Below are 22,293 nucleotides of genomic sequence, written 5' to 3' on the forward strand. Positions count from 1 at the left end.
CCCAGTCACTTGTCGAGACATTAGTGTAGGGTGGAAAATGCAAGACTCAGTATACACTCAGGAACAACCCCCCTTCTTTGCATAATGACACTGGGCGGGGTAAACTTTACCTCCTCCAGTAACATGATACACAGATATATTCAATTATCCAATAGGAGACTGTCTTTAGGAGGGGCTGCTGGAGAAACCCCCCTCCTCCTCACAGCTAATCCACATAGACATATACATCCCATAATAGGTTGCTCCCAAGGTAGACAGAAACAATAGAACAATGGGATAGAGCCACACCTCAAACGTTCTAGTAAAAAGTCTACAACGGTTTATGAGATCAAGCTCATACAATATTCCAGCAGTCGGAAAGGTGGAATTCATCTTCACATATTTCTTGAGAGATATTGTTCAGAAATATTACTGTCCAAAGTTAAAGAGCCCCTTCATTCTTTCAATACAACAACGTAAATAAGACCCAGGATAACAGGGGTAAAAGGAAATGCCCGGTGTGGTGTGGTTGTACGGTGAGTCTGATTAGTGCAGATCAGACTGAGGTTCTCGGTCACCCTGTGCCCCTAATAGACACAGGGTGACTTACACATAGGAGGGGCTGGGGGAGCTGGACATAGAGTTTTCAGAGCTCTCTAAGGTAAGGTGGGTTCCACAAGCCCTCCACCCAAAGTGAATCCCGTCACACTGTACATATTAAAATTTGATAAATGGTTACAAACACATAAGTTACAGTAGCCAATTATCCTCTAAATACTGTTTCACTCTCAGCATTGTTTTCCAATGCTTACATTACAGTTTTGCTCTATTGTATCATCTTCTGTTTTACACATGCATCACAGGGAGATGTTTAGGGAGAGTTATCTTGGTCAGTTTTTAAGTAGACTTAAGAAAAAAATGTTGGCTCAATATTGGAATATATTAGCATACAACGTTTATATTACATGTCAAATTCTATATACCTTTGAGTCAATGAATATATATGTTGAATTTGTAATACCTACGTATGTGGCCACATCCATAATCTCTCCAGCCCTAACCCTCTAAGTCAGGGGTGTCAAACACATTCAGCAGTATGGGACGGTTGTATCAAAGGGACAGTTGTATCTGAGGTGCGGTACATACAGAGTGCAGAGTTTAGAACAATGTTATGTAAGGAGTTCAGGAGTGTGCTATGTGCAGCGTTCAGGAGTGTGCTACATACAGAGTGCAGAGTTCAGCGGTGTGCTATGTACAGAGTACAGGGTTTAGGGGTACGCTATGCAGAGTGTGCAACTCGCAAGCCCCCCACCCCCTAAAGATTCCTCACATCTATCTACCCTCTCCTACCTGGCCCAGCTCTAGTAGCTCTCTGTATAGGTGGCTCTGCCCCGCATTCTCAATCTCAGTGTTAGGTACCTGGTAGTTGAGCCCGACTGATGAAAAGAGACCTCTCTTAAGCACTGGTTCAGAAGCCACTAGAGTGGGGACAGCAGTCTACTGAGCACAGTGGGTAGGAGTGCCTGATGCAGTTTCTTGCGATGACCAGCGCAGGAGCTGATGAGACTTCCTTCAGGGAGGCTGTATAGCGGATGCGAGCAGGCAGAAGCGGATCCGTTAGCAGGCAGGAGAAGGATGTTGCAGCAGCAGAACCTGGAGCTGGAAGAGCAGGTGGTGAGCAGCGTCACAGGACACAAGCAAAGCAGAGTCAAACAGTCCGTATCAGCAGGAGATCAGGCAGGTATATGGCAGAAGGGATGATCACAGAATAGTCAGGCAGGCAGGTAATCGGCAACGGGTAACAGGATACAGCAAGGTCAGGCAGGCCGGGTCGGGTAGGAGATAGCAGAATAGTCAGACGGAGCCGGGTCAATTCACAATAGTAACAACAGGCAGATACAGAACTCAGGTGCAGAGCTGCAGACGAACAGCACCTGATAGAAGTAACTGACATCTATTTAAAGAGACTTTGGTGCCAAACAGCGCTGGCGCGCGCACGGGCGCGCGCGCACACGCGAACGGGCGCGCGCGGAAGCGCGCCAGCGCCCCCCAGTGGGAAATTTGGCTGAATTGCTCTGGGAAAGCCTCTCGTGCACCTGCGTGCACGTATGTTAGCCCGATGACCACCAACACGTCCCTGACATTGCCCCCTCCCAACGGGCAGCCTCCGGATGCCCAGATAACTCCTCTTCTCAGGATGAGCAGAGAAATAGGCCTGGATCAAACGTTCAGCGTGAATATTGTTATTGGGTTCCCATGAATTGTTCTCTGGACCATACCCCTTCCACTTGATCAAGAACTGTACCTGCCCCAATCTTTTTCTGCAATCGAGGATAGCCTCCACCTCATATTCCTCGTTTCCGTCCACCAAGACAGGTTCGGGGACCCTGGTGCCCCTATTAGGGAAGGGATCGGTTACAGCAGGCTTCAATAATGACACATGGAACACAGGATGGATTTTAAGTGAGTCAGGTAAACACAGTTCGTAAGACACCTCATTAACCTTCTTTTTCACCGGAAAAGGTCCAATAAACTTAGGAGCAAGCTTCTTGGAAGGACAAGCTAGTTTAATATTATTGGTAGACAGCCATACCTTATCGCCAATCTGCAGGTCCAGATCTCCTCTTCTCTTTTGATCGAAGAACCTCTTACTGTCTGCTTGTGCCCTGGATATCGCTTCCTGTAGCATCCGGTTGTTGTGACTGAGAAACTGTACTGTGTCCTGGACCGCTGGAACTGGGGATTCTGGAAGAAAATCTGGTAAGAAAGACACATGAAAACCATAATTGGCAAAAAACGGGGACTGACCCGTGGCAGAGTGGCTAGCATTATTGTAAGCGAATTCCGCTAAAGGTAGCAGGGACACCCAGTCATCCTGTACAAATGAGGTAAAGCATCTAATGTACTGCTCTAGCGTTTGATTTGTCCGTTCAGTTTGCCCATTTGTTTGGGGGTGATACGCTGAAGACAGTGCCAATTCAATTTTCAGTATTTCACATAGGGCTTTCCAGAAGCGTGACGTAAACTGCACCCCCCTATCAGATACTATATTTGCAGGGACTCCATGCAGCCTGACGATTTCCTTGATGAATACACGGGCAGTCTCTGCAGCAGAAGGTGTCCCCTTTAGGGGCAAAAAGTGGGCCATCTTGGACAGACGATCGACGACCACGAAGATCGCCGAACATCCTTCAGAGCTTGGCAATTCGACAATAAAGTCCATTGCTATCATCCTCCAGGGCCTATCTGGTATGGGTAATGGCCTCAACAGTCCCCAAGCTCGGTTCCTAGAGGTTTTATTTTGAATGCAAACAGGACAGGAGCTAACGTACTTGTTGCAGAATTCTTTCATGTTAGGCCACCAGAACGTGCGTTGCACGAGTTCAAGGGTCTTACGGACCCCAAAATGTCCTGCAAGTGGATGATCATGCAACAAGCTCAGCACTTTGACTCGGATGTCTTCTGGCACAAATATCTGACTTCCTTTCCATAATAACCCATCTCGAGGTACTACAGCAAGTCCTTGAAGGCTTGAAGGTTCTGGTGATGCTTGTCTGATCAAGGACAGGATGTCCGTCTGGAGAAGTAGGAAATTATTTGCTGGCAGGATGGTGTCAGGTACAGAGGGTTCCTTGGAATGGTCAAACATGCGCGACAGCGCGTCTGGTTTCACGTTCTTGGTTCCTGGCCGATAAGTAATATGAAAACAGAAACGTGTGAAAAATAAAGCCCACCGGGCTTTTCGAGGTTTCAGTCTTTTAGCAGATCTTAAATATTCAAGGTTCTTGTGATCCGTATATATTAGAACCGGATGGACCGCACCCTCCAACAAATACCTCCATTCTTCTAGAGCTGCCTTAATGGCCAGTAACTCTCGATCACCCACATCATAATTTCGCTCAGCCGGCGAGAGTTTCCTGGAGAAAAAACCCACCGGGTGCATCAGATCCTTGTTCCCCTGTCGCTGAGAGATGACTGCGCCCACGGCCACTTCAGAAGCATCTACCTCCAGAATAAAAGGTAGGGATGGGTCAGGATGGCTGAGAATTGGAGCTGAGGTGAACCGTCTTTTTAATTCTTCAAAGGCCTCCTGAGCCTCAGAGCTCCAGTGAAAACGACAGTTCTGCTTGGTTAGCTGCGTAATAGGTGAAATGATGGCAGAGAATCCTTTAATAAATTTTCTGTAAAAATTTGCGAATCCGACAAAGCGCTGTACGCCCTTCTTGTCCAGAGGGGCTGGCCAATCTAGCACAGCGGACACTTTTTGAGGATCCATTTTAATGCCGGTAGGAGAGATCACTAGCCCCAAAAACTGAATGTCCCTTTGTTCAAATTCGCATTTTTCTGCTTTGGCATACAGTCCGTGTAAACGAAGACGGCTCAAAACCTTGCGAACATGTTCTCGATGTTGGTTAAAGGAATTGGAGAAGATCAAGATATCATCCAAGTAAACTATCATAAAGATGTCCAGGAAATCTCTGAATATATCGTTGACCAGATGCTGGAATGTGGCAGGGGCATTGCATAGGCCGAAGGGCATGACCAAGTACTCGTAGTGTCCGAAACGGGTCCGGAAAGCCGTCTTCCATTCATCCCCGGCCCGAATGCAGACCAGGTTGTAGGCCCCTCTTAAATCCAACTTGGTGAAGATAACAGCAGACCTCAACTTCTGAAATAGTTCAGGTATCAGGGGCAACGGGTAGCGGTTCTTGACTGTGATCTTATTTAAGTCCCGATAGTCCACACATGGACAAAGAGTCTGATCTTTTTTGGCAACAAAGAATATACCCGCTCCAGCTGGGGAGGTAGAGGGTCGAATAAAGCCCTTTTCGAGGTTTTCATTAATGTATAGCTTAAGAGCCTCTTGTTCCTTCTCAGATAATGGGAAGATGCGCCCGAAGGGAATCTCAGCCCCCGGAAGCAACTCAATTGGGCAATCATAGGGGCGATGGGGTGGCAGGGAGTCCGCTCCCTTCTTGCTGAAAACATCTGCAAATTCGTGATAAACTTCTGGTATGGCTTGGAGGTGATCTGGATCTTCATCCATGCAGAGTAAGGTGGCAGCTGGTTTGGAGGGTTCAGGTAAGCAATGTCTCTGACAATAGGGAGATAGAAACTTGATTTCACCAGTAGACCAATTAACGTGGGGATTATGGGCCTGAAGCCAAGGCATGCCCAAAATGATTGGAAACAGAGGAGAGGAGATAACGTCCAGAATCAGGAACTCTTTATGCTGAGCTGAACAGGTGACAAGCAGTGGAAGGGTTTCCTGAGAGACTTGTCCTGATTTTATGTGGGACCCATCGGCCAGAAAAACGGAAAGTCTGTGTGTTTTGTCTTTCAGAGGAAGATTCTGTTGAGTAGCAAAGGCAGAGTCAATAAAGCAGCTGCAAGCCCCAGAATCAATGATGGCGTTGATCCGGATTGTTCTTCCCTGGAGCTGTAACGAGAGAGGGAGAGCAAGTTGAGTGGTATTGGTTAATGCTGAAAGACTGGCCGGGGTAGAGAAAACACACTTACTGGTCTTGACCGGACAGTTGTTCACGTAGTGGCCTGTCCCACCACAGTAGAGGCAGAGGTTCAGCTGACGTCTACGTGCCCGCTCTTCTGGAGATAGAGTAGAACGCAGTAGTCCTAACTGCATCGGTTCCGAAACATCAGGTGTTGGAGTGGCCGGGTTGGAGCAGGTAGAAGGGGTAGAAGGTAGGTATCGGGAAGCAGGCATTGGAACCTTTGCAGTCATCCACATGGGGCGCGTTTGCTGGGAGGAGCGTTCAGATCGGCGTTCACGAAGGCGCCGATCGATCTGGATGGTTAAAGCAATAAGTTCCTCAAGGGTATCCGGCATTCCTACCCGTGCGAGCTCATCCTTGAGGCTCTCTGACAACCCCATACGGAATTGATGGCGTAATGCCGCATTATTCCATTGTGTGTCCGCACTCCAGCGTCGAAAGTCCGTGACATAGTCCTCGGCCGGTCTGCGGCCTTGCTGGAGCGCGAACAAAGCTGACTCAGCGGTGGCAGTACGCTGCGGGTCATCATACAATTGGGCCATAGCCTCAAAGAAAGAGGTCAAGGACTGGGTCTGTGCTGAGTTATTTCCTAGCAGGCGATGAGCCCAGGTTTGCGGCTCTCCTTGCAGGAGGGATATCACAAATCCTACTTTGGTAGCCTCCAAAGAGAAAGTCTGTGGCTGTAAGGCAAAATATAACTGACAGGCACTGCGGAAGGCCAGGAACTTCGTGCGGTCCCCAGAGAACCTCTCAGGGATGGGAACCCTTGGTTCAGGTGGAAGCATAACCACATAGGGAGGTACAGTGGCTTGGGCTGGAGCTGCTGCTGGAGCAGGAGATGCGCCTCCTGGGCTACTGAGGTTCAGAACTTGACCTTCCAACCTGGTATAACTGTCTTGCAAAGTCTGTACGGCTTGCGTGAGTGCTGCTAAGTGCGTGCAGATTTCCTTGATAGGAGAGGTTTCTCCTGCGGGCTCAGACATGGCTGTTCGTACTGTTAGGTACCTGGTAGTTGAGCCCGACTGATGAAAGGAGACCTCTTTTAAGCACTGGTTCAGAAGCCACTGTAGTGGGGACAGCAGTCTACTGAGCACAGTGGGTAGGAATGCCTGATGCAGTTTCTTGCGATGACCAGCGCAGGAGCTGATGAGACTTCCTTCAGGGAGGCTGTATAGCGGATGCGAGCAGGCAAAAGCGGATCCGTTAGCAGGCAGGAGAAGGATGTTGCAGCAGCAGAACCTGGAGCTGGAAGAGCAGGTGGTGAGCAGCGTCACAGGACACAAGCAAAGCAGAGTCAAACAGTCCGTATCAGCAGGAGATCAGGCAGGTATATGGCAGAAGGGATGATCACAGAATAGTCAGGCAGGCAGGTAATCGGCAACGGGTAACAGGATACAGCAAGGTCAGGCAGGCCGGGTCGGGTAGGAGATAGCAGAATAGTCAGACGGAGCCGGGTCAATTCACAATAGTAACAACAGGCAGATACAGAACTCAGGTGCAGAGCTGCAGACGAACAGCACCTGATAGAAGTAACTGACATCTATTTAAAGGGTTTTTTGCGCCAAACAGCGCTAGCGCGAACGGGCGCGCGCGCACGCGCGAACGCGCGATGGGGCGCGCGCAGAAGCGCGCCAGCGCCCCCCCAGTGGGAAATTTGGCTGAATTGCTCTGGGAAAGCCTCTCGTGCACCTGCGTGCACGTATGTTAGCCCGATGACCACCAACACGTCCCTGACACTCAGATTCTGTGAGCCACTGAGAGCAAAGCTGTCCCTTGTAAGCACAGAAGACAGACAAGTGACAGCAGGGAGCGGGAGAAGAGGATGAGAGCCAGAGGTGGCGGAATGGAGTTCCGCCACATACTTGCTGCAAAGCTGTGTGTACGAGGGCCGCATGACAAGGCCTGGTGGGCTGTATTCAGCCTGTGGGCCTTGTGTCTGACACATGTGCTCTAAGTAATTTGCCTATTTAAAAAGTTTTGCATATTTAAAACAAAATACTAAGATGGATTAAAACTGTATAAAAGCATTGTAAAAAAATGTTGGTAGCGAACCTAGGTTGGCATTTAGAAGATCTCTTGCTGTTGCCTCACTTTTATTTGTATCCATTTTTTTCATATTTTGACATGTATATGTCATTTTTACAATTAAAGTTATTGAATAAAACAATGATTTTCTAAAATACAGTGCCCTGAAAAAGTATTCATACTTCTTGAAACGTTCCAAATTCTGTCATTTTACAACCAAAAATTTTAATGTATTTTATTGGGATTTTATGGAATAGAGCAACACAAAGTGGCACATAATGTTGAGGTGGAAGGAAAATTATAAATGTTTTTTTTACAAATAAGTATCTGAAAAGTGTGGTGCATATTTATATTCAGCCCCCCTTACTCTAGTGGTACCAATTGTCTTCAGAAGTCACCTAATTGGTAAACAGAGCCCCCCCCCCCCGTGTGTAATTTAATCTCAGTATAAATACAGCTGTTCTATGAAGCCCTGAGGGTTTTGTTACAGAACCCTAGTGAACAAATAGCATCATCAATTCCAAGGAACACACCACACAGGTCAGGGATAAAGTTGTGGAGAAGTTTAAAGCAGGGTTAGGTTATAAAAAAATATCCCAAGCGTTGAACATCTCATGGAGCACATTTCAATCCATCTTCTGAAAATGGAAGAGTATGGCACAACTGAAAACCTACCAAGACATGGCCGTCCACCTAAACTGACAGGCTGGGCAAAGAAAAATCTGTCCACAGGACAACTATTAGTCATGCACCCCACAGATCTGGCCTTTATGAAGAGTGGCAAGAAGAAAGCCATTATTGAAACAAAGCCATAAGAAGTCCCATTTGCAGTTTGCGAGAAGCCATGTGGGGGACACAGCAAACATGTGGAAAAAGGTACTCTGGTCAGATGAGACCAAAATTGAACTTTTTGGCCTAAAGCAGAACACTATGTGTAGCGCAAAACTAACACTGCACATCACCTTGAACACACCATCCCCGCCGTGAAACGTGATGGTGGCAGCATCATGTTGTGGGGATGCTTTTCTTCAGCAGGGACAGGGAAGCTGGTCAGACTTGAAGGGAAGATGGATGGAGCCAAATACAGGGCAATCTTATGCCCCATACACATGATCGGACTTTCCGACAACAAAACCGTGGATTTTTGTTCGAAGGGTGTTGGCTCCAAATTGTCTTCCATACACACATTCACACAAATGTTGGCCAACAGTTACGAACGTAGTGACGTACAAGACCTACAACGGCCGATAAAAAGGAAGTTCAATAGCCAGTGCACCACCCTTTGGGCTCCTTCTGCTAATCTCGTGTTTATCTCGAGTTAGTAGATGTTTGGGAGAGACAATTCGCACTTTTCAGCCTTGTGCTTTTCAGTTAATTTCTGCTTTTCAGGTTGTACTTGTCGGTTCGTATCTGTTCTTCAATGTGTGCTTGTCAGTTCGTTTCTGTCTTTCAGCGTGTTCTATTTATAGTTCGCTTCTGATTTTCTGTGTGTGCTTGTCCTGTCGTTTGTGATTTTCAGCTCGTTCTTGCCAGGTCCTTTCTGATTTTCAGTGTGTTCTGTCAATTCGTTCTGAGCAGCTGTTCATTTATTAGCCATGTTGCGGTTACGTACTCATCGTAGAGTTTGTGCTGTTGTTAGGCTTGGTGTTGGAGTTATTGCTTTGACCAAAGTCCAGTCCATGAACAGGGGGAGGAGGAGTTCTTGGACCAACAATTGGTTGCTTAATCGTGACCAATTCTATCATATGCCTTTGTTGCGTAAGCTCCAGGAGAATAATCCTGATAAATTCAGGAATTATGTCCGGATGACTGACTCCGTCTTTCACCATCTCTTGACTTTGCTGACCCCTTATATTACGAAGCAGGACACCTGGATGTGGCAAGCCATCTCTCTCAAGCTAAGGCTTGTCGCCACCTTGCGGTACTTGGCCACGGGGAGAAGTCTCCAGGACCTGAAGTTCATGACTGGGATCTCCCCCCTGGGATCATTATTCCAGAGACCTGTTCTGCCATAATTCAGGTCCTGCAGAAGGACTATATTAACGTAAGATTTATTGTTTAACATCACATTCTATGTATTTAATGTTTGCTAATATATTGTATTTATTTCATCATTCCGTAATTACCATGATTGTAATATGCTGTGAATGTCCTCTTTGTCCTCATGCATACTGTAAGCTTTTACTTCTCCTTTTTTGTCCTTCATGCATATTTGCCTTCACTAACCTCCCCAGCATGCTATCCTGGGCCCATACACACCTAGCCTAGTCACTAGGGATGAGCTTCGTATTCGAATCGAACACATGTTCAACTCAAACATTGCCTGTTCGGTCTTTCGCCGAATTCCGAACGATATGGACCGTTCGCGCCAAATTCGAGTGGCGCGTCACGGCCCATAATTCACTGCGGCATCGCAGTGCATAGCTGGCTGATGATTGGCCAAGCATGCACTATGACCCGCATGCTTGGCCAATCACAGCGCCATCTGTACAGAGAGCCATAACTGGCCAAAGCCAGGGTGGCATTGGCCAATTATGGCTCAGGGGGTTTAGTACAAGTCCCACACTATATAAGGCTGCCTGCACAGTGGCCCTGTGTAGTGTGTTCCAGCGTTGAGAGAGAGATAGATAGACAGAGAGACAGTGTCATTTTATTTAAGTTAGAGTAGGCAGGCGAGTCAGTTAGCTGCACTTACAGTGTATTGTGTATATATATATATATATATATATATATATATATATATATATATCCTAGGTGTTGTGTATATATATATATATATATATATATATATATATATATATATATATATATATATATATATATATACTGTATTCGGTTTAGCTAGATCCGTTCCTGTTATTCTCTTCCTACTACTAACAGGCAGGCAGGTGTTTTTACAGTATTTACAGCTACCTGAAGAAAATTGCTGGTGTTCTTCTGATCCTATTAGTCCTATTAGATACAGTATTTACACTTAGTGTAGTGCGTCCTCTACACAGTGTGCACCTAAAGCTACCCGTGTTCTTCTGATCCTATTAGTACAGTACAGCAGGCAGCTGCAGTATTTACAAGTTAGTGTAGTGCGTGCTCTGCACGGTGTGCACCTAAAGCTACCTGAAGAAAATTAGTGGTGTTTTTCTGATCCTATTAGTACAGTAGCACAGGCAGCTATAGTATTTACAAGTTAGTGTAGTGCGTCCTCTGCACAGTGTGCACCTAAAGCTACCGGAAGAAAATTAGTGGTGTTCTTCTGATCCTATTAGTACAGTACCACAGGTAGCTGTAGTATTTACAAGTTAGTGTAGTGCGTCCTCTGCACAGTGTGCACCTAAAGCTACCTGAAGAAAATTAGTGGTGTTCTTCTGATCCTATTAGTACAATACCGCAGGCAGCTGCAGTATTTACAAATTAGTGTAGTGCATCCTCTGCACAGTGTGCACCTAAAGCTACCTGAAGAAAATTAGTGGTGTTCTTCTGATCCTATTAGTACAGTACCGCAGGCAGCTGCAGTATTTACAATTTAGTTTAGTGCGTCCCCTGCACACTGTGCACCTAAAGCTACCTGAAGAAAATTAGTGATGTTCTTCTGATCCTATTAGTACAGTACCACAGGCAGCTGCAATATTTACAAGTTAGTTTAGTGCATCCCCTGCACACTGTGCACCTAAAGCTACCTGAAGAAAATTAGTGGTGTTCTTCTGATCCTATTAGTACAGTACCACAGGCAGCTGCAGTATTTACAATTTAGTTTAGTCCGTCCCCTGCACACTGTGCACCTAAAGCTACCTGAAGAAAATTAGTTTTGTTCTTCTGATCCTATTAATACCACAGGCAGGCAGCTACAGTATTTACAGTTAGTGTAGTGCATCCTCTGCACAGTGTGCACCTAAAGCTACCTGGAGACAATTGCTGTTGTTCTGCTCCTATTAATACCACAGGCAGGCAGCTACAGTATTTACAGTTAGTGCACTGTGTCCTCTGCACAGTATGCACCTAAAGCTAACTGAAGAAAATTAGTGGTGTTCTTCTGATCCTATTAAATACCACAGGCAGGCAGCTACAGTATTTACAGTTAGTGTAGTGCATCCTCTGCACAGTGTGCACCTAAAGCTACCTGGAGACAATTGCTGTTGTTCTGCTCCTATTAATACCACAGGCAGGCAGCTACAGTATTTACAGTTAGTGCACTGTGTCCTCTGCACAGTATGCACCTAAAGCTAACTGAAGAAAATTAGTGGTGTTCTTCTGATCCTATTAAATACCACAGGCAGGCAGCTACAGTATTTACAGTTAGTGTAGTGCGTCCTCTGCACAGTGTGCACCTAAAGCTACCTGGAGACAATTGCTGTTGTTCTGCTCCTATTAATACCACAGGCTGGCAGCTACAGTATTTACAGTTAGTGCACTGTGTCCTCTGCACAGTATGCACCTAAAGCTACCTGAAGAAAATTAGTGGTGTTCTTCTGATCCTATTAATACCACAGGCAGGCAGCTACAGCATTTACAGTTAGTGTAGTGCGTCCTCTGCACAGTGTGCACCTAAAGCTACCTGGAGACAATTGTTGTTGTTCTGCTCCTATTAATACCACAGACAGGCAGCTTCAGAACTTACATTTAGTGCACTGTGTCCTCTGCATAGTGTGCACCTAAAGCTACCTGAAAAAAATTAGTGGTGTTCTTCTGATCCTATTAATACCACAGGCAGGCAGCTACAGTATTTACAGTTAGTGTAGTGTGTCCTCTGCACAGTGTGCACCTAAAGCTACCTGGAGACAATTGCTGTTGTTCTGCTCCTATTAATACCACAGGCAGGCAGCTACAGTTTTTACAGTTAGTGTACTGCATCCTCTGCACAGTGTGCACCTAAATCTACCTGAAGACAATTGCTGGCATTCTCATACTAATAATACTACAGGCAGGCAGTTGATTCTGCTAGCTGCAGTATCAGTATATATATATACATCCCAGCTTTGTACATCTCACTGCAGGCCATTAGTATGTCTGGAAGGCCAACAAGGAGAGGCAGAGAGTCACAAGCCAATAAAAGAGGGCAAGCAGGCTCTCTGTCTAGAGGCAACAATGCTGGTCGTGGAGACGGTGCATCCTCATCAGCATGTGGCCATGGGACACGCTTGTCCTTTTTTTTGGCAGCTGTCCGCATTGAGCCGCAACATGCGGAAGACTTGGTAGAGTGGATGACCAATCCGTTCTCATCCTGCTCATCCTCTCTCACCCAGGCTCAGGGTACTTTGTTTGGCAAAGCAGCTGCCAACGCGGCCTCTTCCCTCGGCTCAATGGCATCAGTCACTCCTTCCCTAGCCCTACCATGTCCTCCTGAGGAGTCCCCCGAACTGTTTGACCACAGTGTTGGGTACATGCTCCAGAAGGATGCAGAGCGTTTTGAAGGCTCCGATGATGGTACCAGCTAGAGGAAGGCAGTAACGTGAGCCCAGAGAGAGGGGGTGCCCAAGAAGGACAGCAATCTGGCAGTCATGTTCCCCCAGAAGCATGCATACTGCCAGCTTGGCTCCATTGAACAGGAGGGAGGGGATGATGAGGTCACTGACTCCACGTGGGTGCCTGATAGGAGAGAGGAGGAGGAGGAGGCACATCACCAACAAGGCAGGATGCCCTCCAGGGACCAACTTAAGGGCAGCACACCGACTGCATCACACCGCAGAGCTCCGCATGTGCAGGGCACTGCTGTCTCTGCATGTTATTCCAAAAGTTCTTTGGTGTGGGCCTTTTTTGAGACGAGTGCATCAGATCCCACTGCTGCTATTTGCAACATATGTCTCGAGCGTATCTCTCGTGGCCAAAACATCTCCCGCTTGGGCACCACATGCTTGACCAGACATATGTTGACCTGCCATGCAGTTCGTTGGCAAGCGTACCTAAAAGACCCACACCAAAGAACAAAGAGGACCTCTCCTTGCTCCTCATCAGCTGGGATCTCCAACCCCACTATACCTTCAGTCCTCTCTGAGATCTGCACTGAGAGGAATGAAGGTGTAGGATTAGGTGTGTCACAGCCAAGTACTTGGGGGCAATCTGCTATCGGTACACCGACGTCAGATTGTACCAGGCAAATTTCCCTGCCCCAGCTGCTGCACCGCCGAAAGAAGTTCGCTCCCAGTCATCCACATGCCCAGCGGTTGAATACTAGCTTGGCAAAATTGCTAGCACTTCAACTGCCGTCTTTTCAGTTGGTAGACTCTGCCCCCTTCCGTGAGTTTGTGGAATGTGCAGTTCCTCAGTGGCAGGTTCCCAAACGCCACTTTTTCTCACGGAAGGCAATTCCGGCTCTCTACCGGCATGTGGAAGGCAATGTCTTGGCCTCGCTGGACAGGGCGGTCAGCCTCCAAAATACTGCTAGTGGTGATTCTACCACACCTCTCTCCTCCACCCCCTCCTCTTCTTCTTCCTCCATGGCCTCTTCCTATGATTTGACTTTGGAACCAGCGGTGCTCCGTAGGCGTTCAAGGGGCTACGCAAGCACGCAGGCCAAAAGATGCCATGCGGTGCTTGAGCTGGTGTGCTTGGGGGACAGGAGCCACACTGGGGCAGAGATTCTGTCAGCTCTGCAGGGGCAGGTTCAGAGGTGGTTGACGCCATGCCAGTTTAAGGCAGGTATGGTGGTTTGTGACAATGGCACCAACCTCCTCTCCGCCCTCCGACAGGGACAACTGACCCATGTGCCCTGTTTAGCTCACATCCTTAACTTGGTGGTGCAGCAGTTCTTGGGCAGGTACCCGGGCTTACAGGATGTTCTGAGGCAGGCCAGGAAAGTCTGTGTGCATTTCCGCAGATGTCAATGCTCGGCTGGCTGACCTCCAAAAGGAATTTAACCTGTCCAAGAACCACCTAATCTGTGACATGCCCACCAGGTGGAACTCAACGTTGGCCATGCTGCAGCGGCTGCACAAGCAGCAGATGGCCATCAATGAGTACCTGTGCGACTATGGCACCAAGACAGGGTCAGGGGAGCTTAGTTTTTTTTCCCCACGCCAGTAGGCCATGATCAGGGATGCATGCACTGTCCTGTCACCAGGCCACGAAGATGGTGAGCAGTGACAGTGCATGCATCAGTGACGCTGTCCCCCTTGTCCACCTGTTGGTGCACATGCTGCATGGAATAATGGACAGGGCACTTGAGGCAGAAAGAGGAGGACTTCCTTAGCTCTCAAGGCCCCCTTTATCCAGACAGTGTTCCTGCGTGCCAGCCAATCACACAGGAGGAGGATGAGGAAGAGGAGGAGGAAGAGGAGGATTGTGTCAGCATGGAGGTGGAGCCTGGCACTCAGCTTCAGCAGCAGTCTTTAAGGGATCACTTACAGTCCCAAGAAACCCATGGACTTGTACGTGGCTGGGAGGAGGTGGCTGCGGATCATGTCATCCTTAGTGACCCAGAGGACTCCGGACCAAATGCCTCAGCAAACATACGCTGCATGGCCTCCCTGATCCTGCAAATCCTGCAGAAGGATCCTCGTATTCGTGGTATCAAGGAGAGGGATCAATACTGGCTGGCAACCCTCCTTGATCCACGTTACAAGGGTAAGGTTGCGGACCTTATCTTGCCGTCACAGAGGGAGCAGAGGATGAAACATCTTCGGGAGGCCTTGTAGAAAGGCCTGTGCAACGCGTTCCCAGAGACTGGGAGGTTACAAACTCCTGTTTCTGGACAACGTGTTGCTGAGGCTTCGGTCAGTCAAAGAAGGAGCGGTGAAGAAGGTGGCCGTCTGACCGATGCGTTCAGACAATTTTTTGGTCCGCAGCCCCAAGGTATGATCGGTTCCAGCAACCATCGCCAGCGTCTGTTTTACATGGTGCAGGAATACCTAGGGGCAAGATCTGACTTGGACACCTTTGCCACCGAAAATCCGCTGGGTTACTGGGTCTTGAGGATGGATCACTGGCCAGAGCTTGCACAGTATGCAATTGAGCTACTGGCCTGTCCTGCATCCAGCGTTCTTTCGGAATGCACATTCAGTGCTGCTGGAGGCTTTGTAACCAATCACAGGGTGCGCCTGTCCACCAACTCGGTCGATCGACTGACCTTCATAAAAATGAATTAGTCTTGGATCACCACCAGCTACCAAGCAACCAAGCACCTGATGCTGATGTAACCGAATAATTTTTTTTGAAAAGTCAGATCCCTTCAAGACTGTCTATGCTGATGCTGAGTGACTATCCTGTCATGCTGAGTGACTATCCTCTTCCTCCTCAATGATCATGCTGATAGCTTGTAAGAATATTTTTGGTTCTGGGAGACGCCACCAGTGGCTAAGGCCCAATTTTTCAGCCTCTGTTTAACAGGAGCGTGTAAATACAATTTTTGATGCAATATTTTGCAAGGAGGGTTCGTTGCTGCACTCAACTAGAGTATTTGTGAGGGGTTGCAGTGTTGTGGCACCAGCACCAGTACCTAAGGCCCAATTTTTCAGCCCCTGTTTAACAGGGGCGTGTAATTACAATTTTTGATGCAATACTTTGCAGCAGGGCTTGTTCCTGCACTCCAACTAGAGTATCTGTGAGGGGTTGCAGTGTTGTGGCACCAGCACCAGTGCCTAAGGCCCAATTTTTCAGCCCCTGTTTAACAGGGGCCTGTAATTACAATTTTTGGTGCAATATTTTGCAAGGAGGGTTCGTTGCTGCACTCAACTAGAGTATTTGTGAGGGGTTGCAGTGTTGTGGCACCAGCACCAGTGCCTAAGGCCGAATTTTTCAGCCCCTGTTCAACAGGGGCCTGTAATTACAATTTTTGATGCAATATTTTGCAAGGAGGGTTCGTTGCTGCACTCAACTAGAGTATTTGTGAGGGGTTGCAGTGTTGTGGCACCAGCACCAGTGCCTAAGGCCCAATTTTTCAGCCCCTGTTTAACAGGGGCGTGTAATTACAATTTTTGATGCAATACTTTGCAGCAGGGCTTGTTCCTGCGCTCCAACTAGAGTATCTGTGAGGGGTTGCAGTGTTATGGCACCAGCACCAGTGCCTAAGGCCCAATTTTTCAGCCCCTGTTTAACAGGTGCCTGTAATTACAATTTGTGATGCAATATTTTGCAAGGAGGGTTCGTTGCTGCACTCAACTAGAGTATTTGTGAGGGGTTGCAGCGTTGCGGCACCAGCACCAGTGCCTAAGGCCCAATTTTTCAGCCCCTGTTTAACAGGGGCGTGTAATTACAATTTTTGATGCAATACTTTGCAACAGGGCTCGTTCCTGCGCTCCAACTAGAGTATCTGTGAGGGGTTGCAGTGTTGTGGCACCAGCACCAGTGCCTCTTCCTCCTCAATGATCATGCTGATAGCTTGTAAGAATATTTTTGGTTCTGGGCACCGCCACCAGTGGCTAAGGCCCAATTTTTCAGCCCCTGTTTAACAGGGGCGTGTAATTACAATTTTTGATGCAATATTTTACAGGAGGGCTCGTTTCTGCGCCCACCAAGAGTAACTGTGAGGACTTACGGTGTTGTGGCACCAGCACCACCACCACCAAAGGCCCAATTTTTTTGCCCCTGTTCAACAGGTGCATGTAATTACAATTCTTCATCTAATATTTCACAGCAGAGCCCGTTCCTGCGCCCACCAAGAGTAACTGTGAGGACTAACAGTGTTGTGGCAACACCAACACCTAAGGCCGCAATTTCTGCAGAGTATATAGGGCAGGCCCCTACTTTCAAACATCCAACTTACAAACGACTCCTACTAGCAAACAGAAGGAGACAACAGGAAGTGAGATGAAATCTACCCCTAGGAAGGGAAATTCTCTCCTGTAAGAGTTAATATGGATAAAACGTGTCTCCTCTCCACTGATGCTTTATCACCAATCCTTGTTTCACTAAAAACCCCAAATTGTCAAAAAACATTTGTCATTGGGACAGAAAGTGGGGTAAAATCTTCTGAAGAGGTGCACAGACAGCAAAACAAATGTCACAGGGGTGATAACCCTTCCCTATGTTTTCCAAAAAGCTTAAAAATAGATTTTTTGACTGGAGCTACACTTTAAAAATGTACCAGTTCAAAATTACAAACAGATTCTACTTAACATACCTACAGTCCCTGTCTTGTTTGCACCACCTGTATACTGCTGTTCAGAGGGTCTGGGGCACCACGCCTTTCCTTTTTTTAATTTGGGTGCGGGGTTCCCCTTAATATCCATACAATACCCAAAGGGCCTGGTAATGGACTGGGGGGGGTACCCATGCCGTTTGTCTCACTTATTTTCATCCATATAACCGGGACCGGACATTACATTAAAGCCTTAAGTAGTTTTAAATGACTTTTATTACTTTAAAAATGTCATTTTGTGCAGGGACTGTTCTAAGCATGGGAAACACACGCCACTTTACAGGCATACTATAGACACCCCCCAGGTACGATATTTAAAGGAATATTTCACTTTTTTATTCACTTTAAGCATCATTAAAATCACTGCTCCTGAAAAAATGGTCGTTTTTAAAGTTTTTTTTTGCATTGATACATGTCCCCTGGGGCAGGACCCGGGTCCCCAAACCCTTTTTAAGACAATACCATGCAAATTAGCCTTTAAAATTAGCACTTTTGATTTCGAACGTTTGAGTCCTATAGACTTCAATGGGGTTCTAAAGTTTGTGCGAATTTTCGGTCCGTTCCCAGGTTCTGGTGCGAACCGAACTGGGGGTTGTTCGGCTCATCCCTACTAGTCACTTAACAATGTATTTTGTCAGCTCCATTGTAGTGCTTACCCTAAACACCCCCCTAAAATGTATCCAAATCTTATTGTTGTCCTTAAATTCAGGCAGAGTGCAAGAGGCTTTTTTTGGGGGGCCCAAACTCATTTGGAACCCTCCCTCCCCCCCAACCGCTAAGTCAACCAATACCAATACTCTGCAGACTTTGCCAAACCCATACACACTATACCTACCTCTTTTGTGGTCATATTTATGGATGAATTCACCAAAGCATGTAGTGCAAGTGCCTACCTGAATACTTTCAAAAAGAACTGTTTAAAGTTTTGTTTTCCTATTATCTTGATAGGTAATTGCAGTATGTAAAAATGTGCTTTAATTTGGACAGTGTGTATTCATATTTTTGGATTATGACACTTCTTACCTGTCCAGTGGGCTACTAATAGTGTAAGTAAGGAGGGTCTGGCCAAAGTAACACACATTATTTATGCAGTCAGCTCTCAATGAAGTGGAGAGGGTTACCTGTCCAAAACATCTCCCCCACACCATAACATTTTTACAATGGGCCATCAGAGGGGGTGAGGAATCCGATAAGTGGACCTTATACTTTTGTCTTTAAATACTCATTTCAATAAATGTTATACTTATGTTGGCCAAGAATGTTTGTGTCTAATCTGCTTGCAAGTTTTTTTTTTTTTTTCAAAACTCTTTATTACAAAATTTTACTTTACAAGTTATTTAACACAACTTACATTATCATTTCTATATCTTTTCTTCCACAAATTTTATATATATATCATTTATCAATCCCACTCTTACACTCATTCGTCCCTCTCATTCATCTTATGGTCACTAATTCTTTCCTCTTTTACTTATTTTATACTGTATTTTCTGGTCTTCCTGTATCTGTCGTCAAGTGTGATTTATTCCATCTTGCCCAAATCTTATCATATTTCTGCATATTTCCTCTTTGTTCATACATTATTTTCTCACATGGGACCACTTGATTTACTGCTCTCACCCACTGATTTACTATAGGTGGATTTGGCTGGATCCATTTTTCCACTATTTGTTTTCGGGCCAGGAATAATACTTCTTGCAAAAGTATCCTAGTGTATCCACACACCCTATCTTTTACCACGCCCAGGACGCATAATTCCACCGTGGCCACCATAGGTTTATTTATAATTTTTCCTAATTTCTTGACTACCTGTTGCCAGTACCTTCCTATACATCCACACTGCCACATCACATGGATGAAGTCCGCTCCCCCCTCCCCACATCTTGTACAATCTGGCACCTGTATCCTCCCCATCCTGTACAGTCTACTTGGCGCCAAATATGTCTGATGTATTATATTTAATTGAATTATCCTGTTGTTCATTGCCGGCGATACTTTCAGGTGCGAGGAGCAGACTTCATCCCAGTCTTGGTCACTCATTCCCAGAGCGACTCCCTGCCACTTATCCTTCACGTCCACCGGGTCCCCCTTTATTTTACTCTGTAATAAGTATGAATACAACTTAGATATCAATCCCTTTGGTCCTTGAGATTTTAATATGCCTATAAGGGGATATCTAGAGATTTTTGGTTCTTTTCTTTCAAACTGTTCCCGTAGTAAGTGTCTTAACTGTAAGTATTTATAGAATTGTTTACTCTGGAGGTTATATTGTTTACACAGGTTCTCATATGTCACTATTACATTGTTATTATACATCTGGCCAATAGTTTTTACTTTTTTCTGTTTCCAATAACTACTATCTTCAAATATTTCTAATTTTTCAAACATTGGGTTGCTCCATAATGCCCTTTCAGGTGGAGTGTCCTTAAATCCCGACAGTTTTTTTACCACCTTCCAAACTGACCTAGCCAGCTTTAGAAGAGGAATTTTTACTCCAATCTTTCTTAATTCTGCTATTTCTAATCCTACCAGAAGGTCTCCTATCTGCATTTTATTTAGCAAATATTTCTCCACCCTCGTTTCTCGTTCCTGAGCTACCCAGGTTCTTAGATGTTTTAATTGCCCCGCCAGGTAATATAAATATAAATCTGGTATTGCTAGGCCTGCTGCAGTATTAGGTCTTTGTAACGTGGAGAGCTTTAATTTACATCGCCCATTTGCCCAAATTAACCTGGTTAGCTGGGAGTTTAATTTTTTAAATATATATTTTGGTATTTTTACCTCCGAATGCGCCATCACATAGAGACACTTCGGTAGTATAATAGATTTAATCAACTGTATTCTCCCCGCCATTGATAGCGGTAATTTTTTCCATACTCCCACTTTGTTCTTTACATATTCTACCAAGGGGTCTATATTTGCTTTAAGGGCTTCTTCTGCTTCCAAAGTGATGTTTATTCCTAAATATTTAAAAGTTTCCACAATTTTTAATGGGGTCTGAAAATTCCTCTCCTTACCTGGTCTTAATAACATCAATGCGGATTTCTGCCAATTTATTTTAAGTCCCGATAGTATCCCATATGCTTCTATTATCTTCATTGCCTCCCCTAATGAACTATGTGCATCCTCCGTATATAATATGATATCATCTGCATATAGTCCTATATGTTCAATCCTATCCCCCACTCTAATCCCTTTATATATTTTAGATTGTCTAAATCTTTTAGCTAGTACTTCTATAGCAAGCGCAAACAATTGGGGGGACAGCGGGCACCCCTGTCTCGTTCCCCTTTGCAGTTTCACTGTGGGGGACAAAATTCCATTTATCAAAAGGTTAGAGCATGGTTGTTTATACAGTATCCTCACCCATTTTCTAAATCCTTCCCCAAATCCACTTTTTTTTCAACACTGCCTGTAGGAATTCCCATTCTATGGAGTCGAATGCCTTGGCCGTATCCAACGATGCCAAGGCACTTGACTCTGGGAAGTACTCCTTCAGCTGAACCATCAGCTGAGTTCTTCTAATATTATTTGTGGTGGACTTCCCCGGCATAAATCCTGTTTGATCCTCTGATACAATGGATAGAATTACCCCATTAAGCCTCTTAGCCAATATCCTTGCCAGTAACTTATAATCAATATTTAACAAAGATATTGGTCTGTAGGATGCACAATCCTTCCTGTCTTTTTCAGGTTTTGGTATCAGTATTACTGTTGCCTCATACATGGATGCACGCATTTCCCATTGATCAAATGTCCCCCTATACATCTTAGTCAGTATCGGAGCAATAATCTCCACATACCTCTGACACATTTCCAATGGGATACCATCGGGTCCTGGTGATTTCCCCTTTCCCATAGACTCTATGGCTTCTTTTACTTCCTCTACTTCAATATCTTTCTCCAGGTCCCCTTTTTGCTCTTCTGATAATTTCAGGAACTCCAACTCCTATAGGTATTTTTCTATCTCCTCTCCTGTGCACGTCAGTGTTGATGTATACATTTTCTCATAATATCTAAAGAAGGTTTTCCCAATGTCCTCCACTGTTTTGACCATTTCCCCCTTCTCACCCCTCACCTCTGTTATTGCTAGTGTAGATACTTGTTGTTTTATCAGATAGTTTACTATTTTATTGGCATGGTATCCTTGGTCAAAGTTTTTTTGTTTTAACTGGAGCCTCTTGCGTTTATTTTTGAATATTAATTGATTTTTATATTGGCGCACCGCTCCTACCCATTTTATCTGGTTCATGATTGAGGGGTTCTTAATAAATTCTGTTTCAGCCTTTCTACATTCATCTTCCATTTCCTCTTCCTCTTGCCTATTGGTACGTTTAATATATGATATTGTAGATCTTACTATCCCTCTTAAGTATGCCTTAAAGGCATCCCATGTTACCCCCTCCATTATACTATCCCCATGGGCCTCCAGAAACATTTCCATTTGCTCTAGTATCCAGTCGTTTGACCCAGTCTGGGCTAGCCAATGGGGCTGTATTCTATATCCTAGCCGCCTTCCTCTGGGACCCATCTTCAACTCAAAGATAAGTCCAGAGTGGCCAGACACCCCTTTAAGCATATATGCGACTGTATGCACCATTGGGAGTATTTTCTCATTCCCTAGAGCCAGGTCTATCCTAGACATGCTCCCCCTACCCGGAGCATGCCACGAATAGGCCCTGACCCCCTGGGTTTCTAGTCCTCCAGATA

The sequence above is a fragment of the Aquarana catesbeiana genome, linkage group LG13, assembly GCF_042186555.1.
Source record: "Aquarana catesbeiana isolate 2022-GZ linkage group LG13, ASM4218655v1, whole genome shotgun sequence".
Classification (NCBI taxonomy): domain Eukaryota; kingdom Metazoa; phylum Chordata; class Amphibia; order Anura; family Ranidae; genus Aquarana; species Aquarana catesbeiana.